The sequence below is a fragment of the Chamaea fasciata genome, unplaced genomic scaffold (assembly GCF_029207755.1).
Source record: "Chamaea fasciata isolate MVZ Bird 193981 ecotype frontalis unplaced genomic scaffold, bChaFas1.0.hap1 SCAF_6, whole genome shotgun sequence".
NCBI classification, from domain to species: Eukaryota; Metazoa; Chordata; class Aves; order Passeriformes; family Sylviidae; genus Chamaea; species Chamaea fasciata.
Window position 1 is genome coordinate 40,360,468 of NW_027094091.1, and position 18,535 is coordinate 40,379,002.

The following is an 18,535-nucleotide window of genomic DNA, read 5'->3' on the forward strand; positions in this document are numbered from 1 at the left end:
TCAGGAAACAAAAGCACTGTTAAATGCTGGGATTTTTTTGACTGCCGTTAGTTAGCTTGGGATTTGACTGGCTTTTACTTCATTGTTCACAATTTCCAGCTGCTTATCAAATATAGATGACACACAAATTTCAATCAGTGGATTGCTTATAAATGGTTGACTCTAACAGCTCAGGTTTAAATAGGTTTTATTCTCATGAATATTCAATCATTTGTTTTTTCTACATCATGTTGTTTTCTTTCCTGTCTGGGTGACATAATAATTTGAAATGGTTCTGCTTTCTTTCACATCTAATGCTATTTTACACACAAAACTTGGATATGTACCCAAAAGTGCATTTTCTTGAATAAATTTCCCTGCATAAATATGTGTGTGGGGGTGGGGTGGGGGCTAATTAAAAAGCCCATATACACAGTCAAGCCCAAATTGTATTGGGAAGGTAATGGAATTGCTCCCTTGCTGCACACTGTGAAGTGATCTAAAAATGGAAACTGCTGCACTACTCAGTTAATAGAACAGGTTACAGAACGATTCAAGACCTTCCTCTCTCGTTCAGAAATTACTATGGCTTGAATGAGAAAATTATCTCTTCCTCCTGAAATGCACATATAGAAAGTGAGTTGCTTTCTGTCCTTCATTACAAACAGGTATGGATCTCAATCTGCCAAAACCTAAGATAGATTAGAAAATGCTGGGAAATGGCTCACAGCCTACCATGTTAATGCAAAGCTTAGACTGTTTTTCCCAGTGGATCAATTTACATTCATCTCTATTAGATTTTGCCTAACATTTCATTCACACCTGTAAAGCCCTTTTACAAGTCTATGCTGCCTGACACTGACCCCCTCAGTACTTGGAATAACACAGTATCATCTGCACACTTTCTCACTGCCTCTGACCAGGATCACCAAATTCATCTGTTTATCTTTCAGCCAATGACTCATCCATGTTAGGATCTTTCCTCTTGCCCCACCAATGCCTTTAAAGCTCTGTTTAAAGGAGAATGTTTGCCTTTAGGAAACTTCAGTACATTATCTTAGCAGACCAAACCATCCCATTGATTTGCTTGCTGCTGCCCTAAAAGCACTTCAAGAAGCCATAAAAAGGCACAACCTCTGCCAACAGAGCTGTGCTGAGATCTGTCCTTCACCAAAGCTTCTGCTGATCTGCCCAGTACAGGATTCAGAATGGCCAGCTTTCCCACTTTACTCCTACCAACAATTTTAAATTTAGGATGTAAGAGTTGCCATTCTACTGTCTCTGGATACCAGGGTTGTTCCAAAGGGAGCCTGCAAGTACAAGATGCTTCCTACCTAAGCTGTGTTTGAACTAGTATGTGAATATTAACCAACCTGATGATTTTGTGGGGTTCCTTCCATCTAATTGTATCACATATTTTTCTGCAGTCTGTGTGTTTTGAATATATGCTGGCTCCTTTTTTTTTTCCTTTTTTTTTTTTTTCTGTGTTAGAGCCTTACAGGGTGCAAACATTTTTCCTTCTTCCACAATGCACATCAATGCATGAAAATCATGGAGCTTCCCTGAAATGGTCTCATGCTCCTTGAGTGCTCCTTCTATAATCTGGCTGTCACAGTACAGGTCACCTGGTAGGCCTCTTTTCCAAATACACCGGAAAAATTATTTCGTTCTAATTGTGTTCCTTTTCTCACTTCTCCTTGACTTGCAGAATAATAATTTATATTTAAGCTACCAGTGTTTATGATAATTACTCTCTTCTCTTTATTTATACTTGCATTTATTTTATTCCTATGATGGTTGTCAGGTACAACCATTTACAGAGTCCTTGCCAGTGATCACAATGACAATAAATGTACAGGTCTGTGACAAAACCATGCTATAGGAAATCATCCTCCTGACCAGTTCTGTACAGTGACAATTGCATCCTCTTTGTAGTTATTATCATCTCAGATGATCACCAAAAGGCGCATCCCTAAAATTTTTATCTCTTTCTGCCTACAGAAACATTTTTGTCACTCTGGCAGAAGACTCTTCAAATAGTCTTGACCATGCAAATCCAGGTCACTCATGCACTGTGGAAAGAAGCCATACTAGCATAGATGGCTAAATATAGATACCTGATTCCCATCAACACAAGCTAACAGAAGCATGCCAATTGCTTGAACTAGATGGCCAAGTTTAGCTAAATTCAGTATTTTCCAATTATGGCAGCAGTGCAATTCTCAGCTAAGTTAAGCCATTTATGTAGTGTATCAAGAGAGGTTACAAAGTCAAAATGTGTCTACCAGAATGTTGAAAACTTTTCTTTTCATGTTTTAAAATAAGTAATGAAAATCAGATATATTTTCCCCAACAAAAACAAGCAAACAAACAAACAAAAAAACCATTCTTTTGTACAAGAAAGAGTAAAGGCACCAGTTCTATTCCAAATGACTGTATCTACAAAGATTCCAATGATATATGTATCTGAGGCATACCTGGAAATGCACAAGATATATGTTTATGTATTCACTCCATAGAGAGTTCAGTATTCTGTTAGATTTTGCACTGCATATAATAGCAACTGGTATGATGCCACCACCCAGTTGGTTAAAACAAAAGGAAAGGGCTGTTCTTATTCATTGGCAGTTGTATCCTATAATGATAATGCATTTATTTCCCGGTTTTACACAGCCTCTTATGATTTTTTGGTAACTATGGCAACTATTCATTTTTGTTTGAATAAAAATGTGTTGTAATGCCATGTGACTTGCTGGCATATAAACTAAGGCTGCCTGCTGGAACTAGGATGACAGAATTCAGTTTTCCCATTCAGCTTTAAATTGACATGTCCACTCTTGGAGAAGAAAGTGCCTATCTTTACTAAGGAAAAAAAAAAAAAGTATTTGTCCTGAGTAGGTGGAAAAGGTCATTCAGTTCAGTGCACAAAGCACAGGTGCTGATGACTGCTGACCGAAGAGTGAGTCAATCAGACTGAGCAAAGAAAATACTGGAATTACCTTTTACTAAGCTATGGCATCAATACCAGTCAAGAAGAAAAAAGAGGAATAAAAGAGGATGAGACATGAAACCACAGCTGAATCTTACCTGCGCCCTAGAGAGAGCAGCTCGACTCCCTTTAGAACACAATTCAGCAGCTCTGGCTTAGGCTGTGCAGAATCACTGATGCAACACTCCAGAGCTGATTGCCCTGCTGTCATTCTTCAGGCCAGTGTAACTTCGACCCTTAGAAAATACCTGCTAGTACCTAATTTCTCCTAAAAAAAAGTTCCTGAACTTTGATTACTACATTTTCTGGCTCACGTATTTCAATGGATTAAAGCATCACGACAATAGATTTTTCTCTTCCTAATTCACTCCCCTCTGTTTATCCTCTTCTGTTTTCTTAGAAAAGCAGGAAATTTTATTCAAGTCAGTAAATGCTAGAAGGTACAATTTTACTTCTTGTATTGTGGCAGCTGTTTGCATTTCCAGTATACCTGGAATTTCAAATACATCCTCAGTTACTTGGGCCCTGTTCTGGTCTCTCATCAGCATAACACAGAAGAATAATTCAGGTTAGAAGGGATTTCAGGATATACTCTGGTGTAACCTGCCATTCAGAGTGGAGAGTCAAATTTATTTCAGACCAGGTTTCTCAATCCAATTTCAGCAGCATTCCTCCTGAGGTATCTGGGTATAGATGAAAGGAACCGCCTGCAGCAAAAGTAATAAATTGATAATTTGAAGAAGGACATTGAAAACCAAGGTTAACATAATACTCATATTTCTTCTTAATCTAAACAGTAGTTTATCTTAAAATATTATCTCCAGAATTACTTTCAGAATTTCTTATCCAACATCAGCACTAAGTTTCATGGCATTACTTCTCCAGATAAAGTTCAGTACATGTATAAATTTCATGTGAATTGAAACCTGAAAGATTCATGCCCTTTGATCTTTACATGACATCATTACAGCATTATCTTCCCAAGCATTAATTAATAATAAATGCTTTATTCATCAGGAAGCTAAGGTAAGCACATTTTTTCACATTCTCCCAGTTCCAGGATCCAAATTCTATTAAAAAGCTTAGGACTAGCACATCTTCATTTCCATATGCTTAAGTCTCTTAAGAGCAGAACTGATGCAGCAGGATGTTTTAGTATTATTATTTTCAGACTAAGGTGAAACAAGTATCTCTGTTTGGTTTCCTTTTCCATGATACTATTTTATATTAGTTTTTTATTTTGGAGGAAAAAAAATCCAGATATGAATGTTTCAGTATATTGTTTCAACACAGCTAGACAAAACATTAGATCTCACAAATATCAGCAGTAGTTTCCAAGCTACATCCTCACGATGTTAGGTTGAGGCTCAAGAAAACCAAAATCACTATTTCCTGAATTTCAGATTCTGGTATAACTGTTCAGTGGAGACATACTAACAATAGGTCAATGAAAGGTAAATAACACACAAGTGAATTTTAGGAAGGCCAATGATGGTTTAAAGCCAGTTTTAACAGATCTGCTAATCTATGTATTGTGCTCTTGGGAAGAGCTTTGACTTTAACAAATTTTTGTCAGAGTCAGAGGTCACTGCTTCAGTAATTCTGTCTTAAATCTTACAAAGCTTAACGGAAATAATATCAAGTGCAGCATCCCTTGCTCCAATTCACAGGAAAATGCCAAAGCAAGGAGAATTTTGCCCACCAAGCATATGGGTGAAATATGAGCTAAAAACTTTCTGGTACTTTCCTTCAGTGAGGCATGACAGCAGATAAAATTCAGTTTCCAGTCATAAGAATTAATGACAAAAGGAAACGCAAAGGCTGGAGAGAGATCATGGAGAAACTTTGAAAAAGCATAGGGATTCTATGAACAGGGAGTAATCCTGTCTCCTGTTCCCAAAGGTCAAAATTCCTAACCTTGATACCACTCCCAAAAAAACTGTCTCCCTATGGGAAAACCTTCCCCATGCAGTCTGCATAAGTTTGTCTACAAATATAACCTTCACTCCTTATCATTCTGTTTCTGAGAAGGGGCTAGGCAGTGAAAATCTACAGTGGCAGATGGAGACTGGGATTAATAGTTAAGTCATGTATTTCTGTATTTTGCAGCAGACTGAGGAGAGTGCTCCAGTCAGATTCTTCTGCGGAGTGAAAGAAGAAGTTTCTCATCAACAGTATGAGCATCACCACCTGGAAATGGCAAATGTTACTTGTCATGTTTTTTTTCCAAATTCAAATTGTGTGATGGAATCTGTGCAGACGCATAATTCATGCACAGTGAATTTAGGGATATTTTAGGATTATATGTTAGTGCTCAGAATTCCTTTCCTACCACCTCACCATACCCTACAAGCTATGTTAAGTCATAGTATCAGTCATTTCCTTAGACAACAAAGGAAGTAAAGAGAAATAAGAGCTAAACATGATGAAGTTTTCTGTACCATTAGTCAAGAGTCAACAACGTTACCAGCAGAGTAGCTTTTAAATTTGGAAAATATCTAAAAGTCATTTTGGCTATGGTAGGGAAACCCATGATCCAAACCTCAAAACCAAGTAGTGAGTGACAAGACAAGACAAGACAATGAAGGGAAAGTCTGGTTAATAGTTGGTGCAGGGAAGAGTCTTTAGAAGACAGGATTAAGTAGGTTTTAAAGATCTTTCTTGGATGCAAAACTGAAAACTGCAAGTTCACATTGAATTGAATCAATTAGAAACACCATAAATTTAGTTTTGTAATTACATCCACTTAGGACATCAGATTTACATACTTTGCTCGATACTTTTCCTTCTAAATCTCCGTTTTTTTCACTGAACATGAGCCTAAAAGACAAGAAATAAAGCAAGCACACTTCAGGACTGCAAACTCGATTTACACAAATACAACCTTCAGCACATTTCAAAATCTACCAGTAGGACTAACAATTCAGGGGTAGAGGAGATGAAACTAAAACATGATCTAACCAGGAAAGAGAAGCCAAAACCAAAAAATCCATTGTTGATTCATGCCTCAGTAAAAATGTTCCAAGACCTTCTGTATCAATATGTGATTGGATCAATCAATTTATTATTCTGAACACAGTGAAGATCTATAGGTCAGGAATAAGAATGTTTGCTTTATATTTTCTCGAGAGGTGAAACTTCTTAACTGAATCTTACACTTAATCATTTCCAAATCCCAGGCTATATCTGCTGATCCCTGTTTTGATTTAAAATAAAATTCATTTTCCGGTTTGCTGCATGACTTTTATTTCAGATTTGACTTAGAGATTTATGAACACGATATAGCTTTTCTTGCTGAACACTTGAACAATCTTGGTCCCTGTGGTGACTTCCACATAGCTGCAAGTGGAAAGAAACACTCACTACTGTAAAATGATATGACATTCCCTACTTCAAAACCAAAACAAATTTTTGAAGGCTGAAGTGTTCAGTTGCAGGAGGGATGAACACCCAAGGGGATCTAGACCTTGCAGTATCGTGAAAAGTCAATGCCAGTTTTCAATTCATAGCTTCTTAATTGAGAAACAGAATCAGGGCACACAATGAATAATTCCCTGTATGGAAAGGGGGGAGACAGGGAGGTTATTGATTGAACCCACTGTTTCTCCTGTCACCACTCACTTAAATTTGATTTTGACTCAGAGTAAAATGATTTCTCCTGAAGACAACTGCTCCATGCTGCACTGCACAATTTACCACAGAGGGTAAATATATAGCAAATGGACCACAGGATTCCAAAAACAGAGTTGGGGACAGCACAGCACACCAGCATGACCCCACTCAGCATGGCATCTCTGCTGCCACACATCCTTAAGGGGTAATGGCTTAGGCAACGCTGACTATTTGCACATCCAAAATGTTTGGTACCTCAGCTTACAATACCCTTCACTATGCAAGTGACGAAGGTGGCAGAGATGATCTTTTCTGCTCACTCTAGTACTTGAGCACAACTTGAGGGACAAAATGGCCTGGAGCAAAGGCAAAATGCAAACCATGATGCTGAGATCTCCTGCTCTGGTTGCTTGCCTGATCCTAGGGTTTGGGGTTTTTTAATGCCCAGAAACACATTGGTTTTCACAGAGACAAATTTATTCAGTGTACAGCTCACATTGACTGTGACTTTTAATAATGTGGGACAAGTACACTCAGTCCACTCCACAGGCCTCTTTATTTTGCCATATCAAGATTCCCATGGGAGCACCCCACATCTCCAACCCTGCTAAACTTCCGGTGCAAAACCTTCACAAAAAAATATATGTACTAGGTATTATGTATAGCATGTATCTGTTTAATGGACATTGAATTGTAGAAATTATGGAGGCGTTTGGAGTACAACAAATGCAAATGACTTCGAGGCCAAATTACTTTTTTAAAATGGCATCTGATTCTAATATCATGAGGACAGCATAGTAAGGGGCAGGTCTTTTGTTTGTTTTGATATTCAGTGTCTGAAATCATTAAGGGAGTTGGTTACCTCAGATCTCTCTAAAACACACCAGCAACATATTCAAACATTAAGGCACTTCAATGATAATCAAAGATCAGACTCTGTGCAATTGTACTTTTAGCTTGGATTTGGATGTCTTAAAAAGGGACAGAAGGAACAAATTAAATTAGAAATTAAAATTATTTTTCCAGAAATTTGAAAGGAAATTGACAAATAGAGAAGACAAATATATGGGATTCAGATCTAAGTTTAGCTGGAAGGTACACAACTTCCAGAATAGCAGACAGTTCAAAATAGTGAAATCAATGTTCAAAGTTAAAAAATAGATGAAATCCCTAAAGAATAACCAAACCACATCTTCACAGACAAAGCACTTGAAGGCTATGTATGTTGGAGATAGGTGTACTTTAGTTCTCAGATCTTGTACTTTACAAGAAAATTAAATGGGATATTAATCACTAATTCAGTGATTAATATAATGTGCTCAGAATTTAATAAACCAGTTGAAAATTTTACCTCCTTTACAGTTCTGCTTTGCAAAGCATTTCCCAAATAATTAATTTTAAGCAACTTACTTCATTTGACCAGTATCTTCTTGACTATCTAGCATTGCTCATATACTCAATTTCCAGAGCATCTCACTTCAAAATAAGATGAACAGAAGTGTGACTCATGTACACCTAAGAGCACTGAACCATTTGGCACTTCCTTTATCACAAAGCAAAATCAATGTACTGAAAACCACTCTTGTATTACTTCACCTTATTCATAGTATTGCAAATTCCTTTTTTTCTTCTTAAAAAAACAAAAAAATAAGAGAAAGAATAATTTATTCAGTTTTACATCTTCAAATATTCTACAACAATTAATATTCAGAAAATATTTTAGTTAAAAAGTACTTCCAGCACTTGATCTAAAACTGAAGAAAATAGCCCCATCAATCCTCGATATGTGGATGTCTCCACAACTTTAAAAGTATTTGATTCATTTTGTATGTGACAAAGAAATATCATATTAGCCTCTTTTTACTACAAAGCACCGAGACATCAGCTCTAGAATTCAAGATATTTCAGGTTAGAAACCAAGTCAGTCTGGGCTCCTGGTTTATAATGGAGATAAACAGACCTGTCCAGAGGACAGTTCACATCTTCAGTTAACTGAAAATATTATAATCCTCCACTAATTTTACCAGTAACTTATTGTAACAAGGATACTTAGGTTAAGTGTTTTAGGATCATAGTGGATGAATAAAAGCCATATCACATGTTTGACTGAAGAGGAAAAGGTGGTTCAGCATCTTTCAAGACCTAACCTAGCTCAGCACTACTGCCAAGATGGACCTTACAAAAGCATCATGGAAAGTGATAATTTATACCTCATTTGGAAACTCCTCCCAGCATGACTGACTTATTCACTAAAGCACAGAGCAAAAGGCTGTGGCAACAAGGACTGGACAGCTGAGCAGTCTCCCTCTAACAGCTTACCTAGCTCTCAGACACCAAAGAAATGTTGATCCAGGACTCTCAACATTAAGGAACCTCTTTCACATATCACCCTATTTTGCAAAGACTTCCGACTCCTATTCAATATGCTTTTGAACATGGGAATGGTAATAATACTGGTTTTTAGCAGTGATGTATGTAGTTATTCAAATCTGAATGGGTCAGATGAAAATATCCTGATATTTCTCTCACTTGCTCTGAGTGTCATTTGAAAATTTTAAGACAAAATAGAGCAATGAGCAGGGTTGGACTAGTAAAGATTGATACAAAAATGGGAAACATAACTTGATCAAGGAGAGACATGTATCTAACAGCTTATATATGAGACAAGAGCGACAATCTTTGTGATGCATGAGACAAGTAAAGGAAATCTTAGGGGACAGACCAGCCATGGAGGATCAGATGACTTTCCCAATTACATGGATATAAACCTGAGATAAGTGCCACTGACATTAGTTTCAAACACATATGTTTTAACCCAGATCAAAATCTGTCTACTATCGAAACTAGCTTTGAGCTGATTTCTTTTTCCACTAAATTCCTAAACAATTTGAAGGAATAAATGTTTCAGGCAGGCATTCATATCATCCGTCCATGTGTGAAAAATCTTGACCTTTCTCTACTTGACAAGGATGTGTTACATACAAGCTGCATTAAGTCCTATTAAGATAAAATCTGAGGTGAAAAAAAAAATCAGGGAAACAAAAAGAATTAAAGTGCTGTGATAACATTAATCAAAAACTGTAGCAACCCCAAGACTTTGTCTCACTGCATGAAAAAGCTCTCCTACTTTAAGGGTCTGATCAGTGTAGGATAGCAGGGATTATCCCAGACCTTAGGGTTTTGCCCCAGCAACGTATGGATGAAGAAAACAGAACTAAAAATGAATTTTTAAACATTACCACCAAAGGCACCTCATAAATACAAAGTGCAAACTCTACAGAAGCTGTACTCCTGCTGCTAATGCTGTGGCTCCTGAGGTGGCCTCATTATTTTTCTCTTATACTGTAGAAAAACATTAAGCATCATTATCAAGGATACTTGTACCAAAGTTGGTTTTTAAGTTTCTGATTTTTTTAAATCAAGGGAACCGAGATTATACAAAAACGTTTCCCAAGAATAGGACGAAGATGTATTTACAATCCCTGTTTGAGTGGTATTTTACACTCAGTGTATGTTTTAATAAAAAGATTTTGAAAGAGTCTGAAGACAAAGCACAAAACCAAACCAGGATCCAGATTGTCAGGCATCAGATAGGGTTCTCCAGATGTTATTTGCATTTCAGTGGTATTGCAGCTGCTACTACTATAACATGAAGTTTGTCTGAAAGATAATGAACAGCTCACACAAAAGATAATGAACAGTGACTCCAAGGTATATTATCAGATAACACAGGTAAATAAATGCAAAGTTTAAAGACTTTTTAGGTCCCAAGTACAAATGCAAAGCTGAGCACATTTGAACCCTTCATCCAAGGACTGTCCCTTTTCTTACTGTGCCTAGCACAAAAAGGCCCCATGGTTCCCATCTGCTTTTGGATCATAACACAACTGTTCAGTAAAAACAAGGGCCAGGCAACACACCAGCCCCACACCAAGATAGGGCACATTTAACAGTAGGATTTTTTATTTTATGGAGCTTTGCTTCTGGCACCTCTGTTAAGGGTAAGATGAGTTTTGTGCCTAAAATAGAAATTCCAGATCTTTGCAATGCATCGAGGCACTTTTTTTGTCTAGTTGTAAAATACTTATGCTGAGTATTCCTGAATATAAATGAATCCTCTGAGAATACAATGTGACTGTTACTCAGAAATAAAATTAGTTTGAAGACAGTTTCTTTGAAACCTTAAAAAAATCTCTTACATAATTTTATCTCAAATGTTCCAAGGATTTCAGTTCTCCCTAGCATGTATGAAAAACAGCTCTGGTGGATTAGATTGGCATATAAATAGGCAGGCTTCTAGCAACCTAAGAAAAGAAAATAGGTTCAAAAACCACCAAATAATTTAACTCATACGATCATTCCAACAATCATAGTGCTCACAAGCCTCTTGTACTTTATTTTTAACAGTGCACAAAAGGTAACACAGACTAAAATTTCAGAAAATGCTTGGGTTTTTAAAAAGTCAGAATTTTGTGAGCTCTCCAGTAAAAGAACATAGATGTAACTGTTGGAACATGTGGAACACGTGGAAGATTTGTTTCTAATTCTGATTAATACCCTTTCAATGCAATAAAATTTCTTTCCCAGTTAAGATCCTTCTCATTGACATTCCCTAAAGTAATTTGAGCGACTTGCATTTTTAGTTTAGTATGGTTTTGTACAAGTGGTAAAAAAACCCCATCAGTCTCAGACACTTTTAACCAAAGGTCTTTTACTGTCTTTATTTCCTACTCCTCATTACTTTGGGATGGAATAGCTACTGTGCTGTTTCTTCCCACTGAGACTAAAATGAGGTAATGTCCATGATGAAAAAAGTCCAACACTTTGCAAGTCTCTTCTAAGGAGATAATTTCTTCTTATTTCTCTCTACTGAGACCAAAGCTTTCAATTTTGAAGAAAGGCAAGTAAATGAATTGTCAATCATAAATATTTTTTGCCTAAGAAATTCTTTTCAGCAGATCTAGTCCACAGAGATGGTAGGAAGCAAAGTGTAACAGGCGGTGCACAAGTGTACTGGGAAATGTGTGAGAGCAGGTGAAGCAATGGAAACCCTTTATATGTTCCGGCATCCTCACCTTCCTCTCATGAGGAACACAGCTTAACTGAATGGTTATTATGTTTGTTATGTACAGCTCCTGAACAGCAGAAAACAGACAACAGAGTAAATTTCAGACACATCTGTTTCACCTACAGATTATTAGATACATCACATGTTAGCATTTTCCTTATTTTGCACTGATTAGTGTAATAACCTTCACTTCAAAATCAATGGGAAAAAAGGCAATTCCCAATAGCGATTTATTTCTTTTAGTTGAATCTTCCTACAAGAGGTCCATAGGAGACAGACTTAATTCAGTAAACTACTAGACAATAGATAAAGCACTTTTTTTCTGGTGGACAAAAAAAAAAAAAAAAAAAAAAAAAAAAAAAAAAAAAAAGAGAAATACAAAAATGAATGTATTCACTATAATCATGCAGGAGAGATTAGAACAGTCCCTATGGGCTCCTTTCCCACTTTCTCTGTCACTGGAAATAAACCACTTTTATTTCTGCAATAATCTCTCACTTTCTACTTAGCCATTCAGTGGGAAAAAAAAAAAACACACAAGAATTTCTGTCGAAATACCTGTCTGAGATTTGTGGGCATTGGAACAGCAGAGTTTGCACACATTTCTGAGTCTCTGAGGTACTGATTCTCATACTGATTAATCCATAAAGCTTGCATGAATCAACATGCCTCCAGTTGTGTGCTGGCACCAGCTAACTTTGTAAAAGTGACACTAGAAATCAGGAAAGCTCTAATAAGCAACAATTCACATGGAATTCCCATGTGAGGTCCTTACCCCAGACAGCCAGTTGTTTTAAAAATTCTTCTTGCAGATATGTAGACCTGTTGTAACCCTTTAGGGGAATGGTCTTTTGCCTTTTGACCCTTCTGGAATTTCCTTCCTACATGTCCATACCTAATTGGCTGAATGCCAGGACCCTCCCAAAAGAGGAGACTAGATGAGACCCCTGTATTTCTTTGTTCTCTCTCTTGCTGCCCCTGGACCCCTTCAAGGAATAAACGCGTTGGAATAATCTGGGGGTAAGAGCATCTTTTGGATCTTTTGTCCTGTCCCTTCAGAGATATTCCTCCAAAACCTTGTCAGAGCTAGCCCCGGGGGGAATATTTCATAGACCAAATTCTGTATGAGTGCTTTTCAATTATGTCAGAAAAAAAAAATCTGCAAAAGAGGAGGGAATAAAATATTTCTATTTCTAACATTTTCATTGCAACTTGTTTATAGTTAGAGTACACATTCTGTTATGGAAAATGTACTAAGATAGTAAGTCATGATCAGAAAATAACATTAGTTCAGGGAGACACAGTCTTCAGCTCTTCTTTAGCTATTAAGCCTTCCCATCTGTGCTCTTGTAGGGAAGGCAAGGACCCTTTTTGGAAAAAGCTATGCATTACCATATAAAACAGAGAACCCTCCACTACACCAGCTAATGTTTGAATTTCATTTAGTGACTTTCTCCCACAGTAAATCAAACTTTTGCTTCTGATCCATGCTTTTACCTTGTGCTTCTGAGCAGTCAGTCATGACTTCATCCAACACCTGCCTCAAATGTTGCCTATTGAACTTATAACATTGAAAACACACATCACAGGGCACTCTGCCATTCCACAATTATGGACAGCATTCATGTTCAATGAATAGATAAACTAACAAAACTATCTTCCAGAACTTGGAAAACATTTACAAGTGTGAAATATAGGAAAATAAATGTTTTAGACTGAACCTAATATGTATCTTTACATCTGCCAAGGTAAAATGACACATCCAAAAACAACAACAACAACAACAACAACAACAACAACAACAAAAAACCACTAGAATCCCCCAAACTGAAAAAGGGTCAATAATGAGAAGAAAGCTTGGAAAGGAAAGCACAGGCCAGGAATCATGAAAAAATAAATTTCAAAACATACTAATACTATCTATTCACTTAGGACTCCAATAGGAATAGTGAGTTGTTCATTCTAAAACTCTGTGTCTGGGGGTGTTGATACACTTGCCCATGCACAGACATGTAGTACCCTTTCAGATGCTTTAGGACTTTTTGGCTTGGCCTTCAGGAGACATGCTAGAAGAGCAAGGGTCTCCCATTCATCTTGTGTCATATTTCCCAGTTCTTCACAGAGGTCTTAGATACCCTGAGGGCATGTCACATGGTGCTAAAACACTTCCATGCAGCCAAGGAATCACAGTCAGCGTCTGATCATTCTGTGCCATGAAATAGTCTGACTCTCTGCACACAGTCTATGATTAAAATGTTCAAAACTGGTCTAAATAATCTGCTTTTTGCAGCCAAGAACAGTGAGCCACTCAAAGACTTAATTGTTTCCTTAGTGACGGGAATAACTGAAATGTTCTTACTCCTCATGCTGAATTCTTTGACCAAAAATGATAAAAACTATTACTCATTGCCTTAGGCAGGCCTGAGTCTGTTTAATTCTTCATTGGAGTCCTCAAATTCTCAAAACACAGCAGTAGACCTCAAGCAGCTTCTTACTCAATTGAAACATAAATATTTTTCCTGTGACCAGATTGTTTATTTTAATAAGTTTATTGGGACACCAATTCAGAAAAAAAATATTGATCCATGCTATAGAATTTCACAATAGTAATAAATTAACAATTTTATTAGAGAAGAAGAGTTGGATTTTAATTCATGTGGGTGCTAAGAAGGTTGTCAAATGGAAATGACAACGTTTTAATATCTCATTAGTGGAAAAATATAGTGTACTGTAAACGTTCAAAACCCCAAGTGTTTCTCTCATTAGTTAATTTTTTTGTATGAAAGCTTTTCTTCCTAATACCATTAAAGAAGAAGGAAAATATAACAGTGACCCAGTCTCCTGCTGGCATTTTCCTATTATCACTAATCCAGGATACCATTACACAGCTACCTCAAAAGCAATAAAGGAAAGCACATCACTGTGTTTGTACCTCTACGGAGTGTTCCTCTGGGTTTCTCTTTAACAAAATTACCCTTTTCAGTGGGCTTCTGCAAAGAGGTCATTGAACAGCAAGAAACTTGTCTGATTATGCATTATCTCGATGTAGATCAGGAAAAAGACTGCTTCACCCTTTTCCAAAATGTTTTCAAATTTACCAGTCATAAGATAAGCTCTTTGAAGAGTTTTCCCTTCTTGGGAGTAGTGAAGGTATTCAGAAATGACACAGAAAGGTCCCTTGCAGAAATGGGACAACAGCTTTGAACATGCTCATCCTTGTGCACCTCTTTTCAACCTCTGAATTTACTTTATTATCACAAAATTACCAAGTAACTGTCAACAGACTATTGTTTATATTGGATACCTTAAAAAGATTACCTTGATTTTAATCAGCCTCTCATCTCCATCGGAATATTGACTCTGTGCAGATCTCAAAAATAACAAGCACAGAATAGCAGAGCTATCATCAACGTACAGGTTCTACTTGTTTTAGTTTCAGAATACTTAGCAGTAATTAAGGATGCTGGTAGACTGTAGAATCTTTTTCTGTTAATAACTGTGTACCAGAAAAACAAGACCATTTTGAAGTTTAAAAGATGATTTAACATATTGGATGAAATTACAATGGCTCTGCTATCTCTGCTCTCCGCTATTTTCTTCCTATGCATTTTGACACAAATAAATTAAAGGCATAAAATCAGTGGTAAGGACTGGATGAAAGGATGGGACAAAATGGCAGGGACAAAATAAACTCTGAAACAAGAACTATTTTAAAGTTAGGGTCCCTATTTTCTGTAAGTGTCACTTTTTCATTTGAAAAATAAGAAAACTGAATGATGAAAATAAATTCCATAAATTCTGTTTCTTTAAAGGCAACTACAAAACAGTACACACTACCTCTGTCCTCCCTATGCTAACTGAAAATAATGGTTAGAAAAATTTTATGCGTACTGATTAGGAAATAACAACCATTTCACATGAGATATTAGACAGATGAGCAGAGGGTCTATGACAGCCTAAGCTTCCCAGGTAAATATCATTATAAAATTGTAAAATACACTGTGTTGTGTGTAGCATAACACATAATTAGAGTATTAAAAAATTCCGACTAACAAAACAAATGACAGGTGTGCACAACTAAGGAGACATTTAGGGTTAAATTATATGAAATAGAGAGAAGACATTGCAAGTGCACAGGTAGAGTTTACTTGGCTGGTCATAGCTGTCAATTATGAGACTACAGAGAAATGTAGAGTGGTCTGATGGAGACTGCAGAGAATTGTTTATTTTGCACAATAAACCATTTTATATGCATGGGATCACACAGTACAGACCATGCATTCATCAGCCAGCAAACTCCCAGCTACCACAAAACAATTTAACAGGATGCTGCCACTTGAAATATTGAGAACCTGAAGCTTTGCCCCTCTGCAACCCACCACAAACAAACAAACAAACAAAGATTAAAAAAAAAACAACTCCCCACAACTTAGGTCTTAGTTTGGTTTTTTTGGTTTGGTATATTTTTTTTGCAAATTTTTAAATCAGGTTTTCCAACCAAATAAAAATTTTCATTTTTCTATGGCTGTGTGAAAGTTCCACCCATTGGAAAATTATCTGCATTAATAAAGGGCAAAGTAGAAAGAACTAGCCTCTTTTATTTTATCCTGGTTACTTTCAACAAAAAACTTGCTATTCATAAAAAATACAACTAGATGTTTAGAAAGAAGAGTGGCTTTTTCCTATGTGTAACTGTTCTTTAAACAGCCTGGTCTAAAGGCCCAGCTGGCAGAAGCATTCACTGGCTTGCCAAACCCTAAACCACAATAAAATTATCAGTAATGCTATCAATTTAGGTTCCATTACTTCTGTTGAATGCACCTAACAAAATTATTCTAAAAGCATGTAATTTTTTTAGATAGTATTTGTTATTTAAACTTCACAACTTCATTGATCTAAGCAATGGTTTGAGCACATAAAACAGGCTGTCTAGATGTTTAGCCTGAGCAAAAGAAAACAAAAAAACATACCCACTGTGTGAAATTCAAATGTCCCACAGGAACTAAAGGCAGGTAGGAACTGACATTTCAAGGTACTGCACTCTGTATATTAGGGACATATAAAATTTACCAGCCAGATCTCCATAACCAGGATCTATAGGGTTTTATAGGATTTTTTTTGTTTATTTATATTCCCTAGAAGATCTGCAGGGCTAGAAATTAAGGAAAGAGGAATGGCATGGCATTTTCTCACTATACAACAAGTATAGTACTTATAAATAACATATGTACACACATTTCAAGTATTCAAGTTTTTCATATAAAAATTAACAGAATTGGAGACATACATGCCTGGTTCAATGCACAAATAAATCCAGGTAGCTATCAAACCCCATTTCGATTTCTTTTAGGCTTCTTTTAGTAATAGTAAGAAATTAAATTAGAACAATGTCTAGAATACCACAAGGTTATAATGAAATAATTTATTTCTTTCACCATATTAAAAATAATCTGAGTTAGTTATTCTGAGATATTACAGCTCAAAACGATGTAGAAGACAATTGCAGATTTGTAAGAACCACTTTTTGGGTTGAGTTATGCTTTTAACAAGCATTTTTTAACTTTCTTTCTTACTATTATTAACATTTTATTGGCCAATTTTGCTGTGGTTCACAAAATTTGAATCACCTCAGAACCATATTTCACACTCAGCTAACTTCAAATATATCTTTAAAATTTCACAGATGTAAGCAGCACTCAGGAGCACACATTTTAATAAGTGTTCTCAAGCTTTCCACCAGCCACCCATCAAGGCAGCCACCCCATCACCACCCACCCACCCACCCTTCAAATTTTCCTTTCTTGCGGGAATCAAATAGTATGTCTATGAGAACATGGTGAGTGTGAACTTGGACAAAACTAGCATTAGAATATTTTGGGGGGTTTTGGGTTTGGTTTTTTTTGTTTGTTTGGTTGGGGTTTTTTTTGGGGGGTGGGGGTTGTTTTGTTTTGGGGTTTTTTTTTGTTTTGTTTTTTGGTTTTGTTTTTTTGGTTTTTTTTTTTTTGGGGGGGAGTTTTTTTGGTCTATTAATGACTCTGTGAAAGAATCAGAAACACTTTGCAGAGTCATCAGGGCAGCGGAGAGGCTGCAGCCCCCAAAGCTGATCTCAGGACCCTAGTACTCAATTGCCATAAATAGTGATTTGAATAAAACTGACTTCACTCACAGTGTGAATCCTTGTCCCAGCTTCTCTCTCCCTTCTAGGACAGCTCTCCCCTCCTGCTCCCAAGATGAAGTCTGCAGAAAATTTAACCACTACACATAAAGAACATCAACACTACAATTTTCACTAAGTTTTGGCCGCAGACCTAAGAGGATGTATTCTATAAACATGAAATGATCAGAGTTCAGCTTTCTCAATCGCAAAAGCAGCCATCCCTCACAAAACCGCATTTCCATATGTTAATTTTACATTGGACAGAGCAATATCATCGCTATGTGATTGTCTCTAAAATTTCCTAAAAATACAGATTAAATTGCAAGAAAAGACACATATATTTCACAGACATCTTTAAGACACCTGATAATTAAATTATTGATCTTAATCTTGGTTTACAGTAACTTAAAAGCATAATTTATTCTTTCCCTAATATTCAATCTTTAACCAGAATATATATATATATTTAAGTCTAGCTAAACAAGAATTCAAAGAGAAAATGGGAACTACAGTTAAGAAGTATTTTCACAGTTCATGAAATAATGAAAAATAATATAATACTTTTCTATTTACCAGATTTGTCAAAACTGTCACCTGTACACTTATTACCCTAATTCAATCAGAAAATTATAGTGTACCAGCTTCTCCCATTTAACGGCTAAATGAGTTCTTTTTGGTTTTACACCTCAAAATCACCTCAAGAATGTCACCACACTGAAGCCCTTAAGAT

The 18,535-nt window shown here is 36.5% G+C and overlaps 1 long non-coding RNA gene across 2 annotated transcripts in view; it reads right to left on the reverse strand.

Moving 5' to 3' along the window:
* Positions 1-573: 573 nt before the first annotated feature.
* LOC136291211 (uncharacterized) overlaps positions 574-18,535 on the reverse strand; it is a 42,096-nt gene continuing 24,134 nt past the window's right edge. For both annotated transcript variants that reach the window (XR_010721461.1, XR_010721460.1), the window contains 2 exons: positions 5,737-5,788; positions 574-3,675 (listed from right to left, as the gene is read on the reverse strand). This is a non-coding gene — a long non-coding RNA (uncharacterized lncRNA). The remainder of the gene's footprint in view (positions 3,676-5,736; positions 5,789-18,535) is intronic.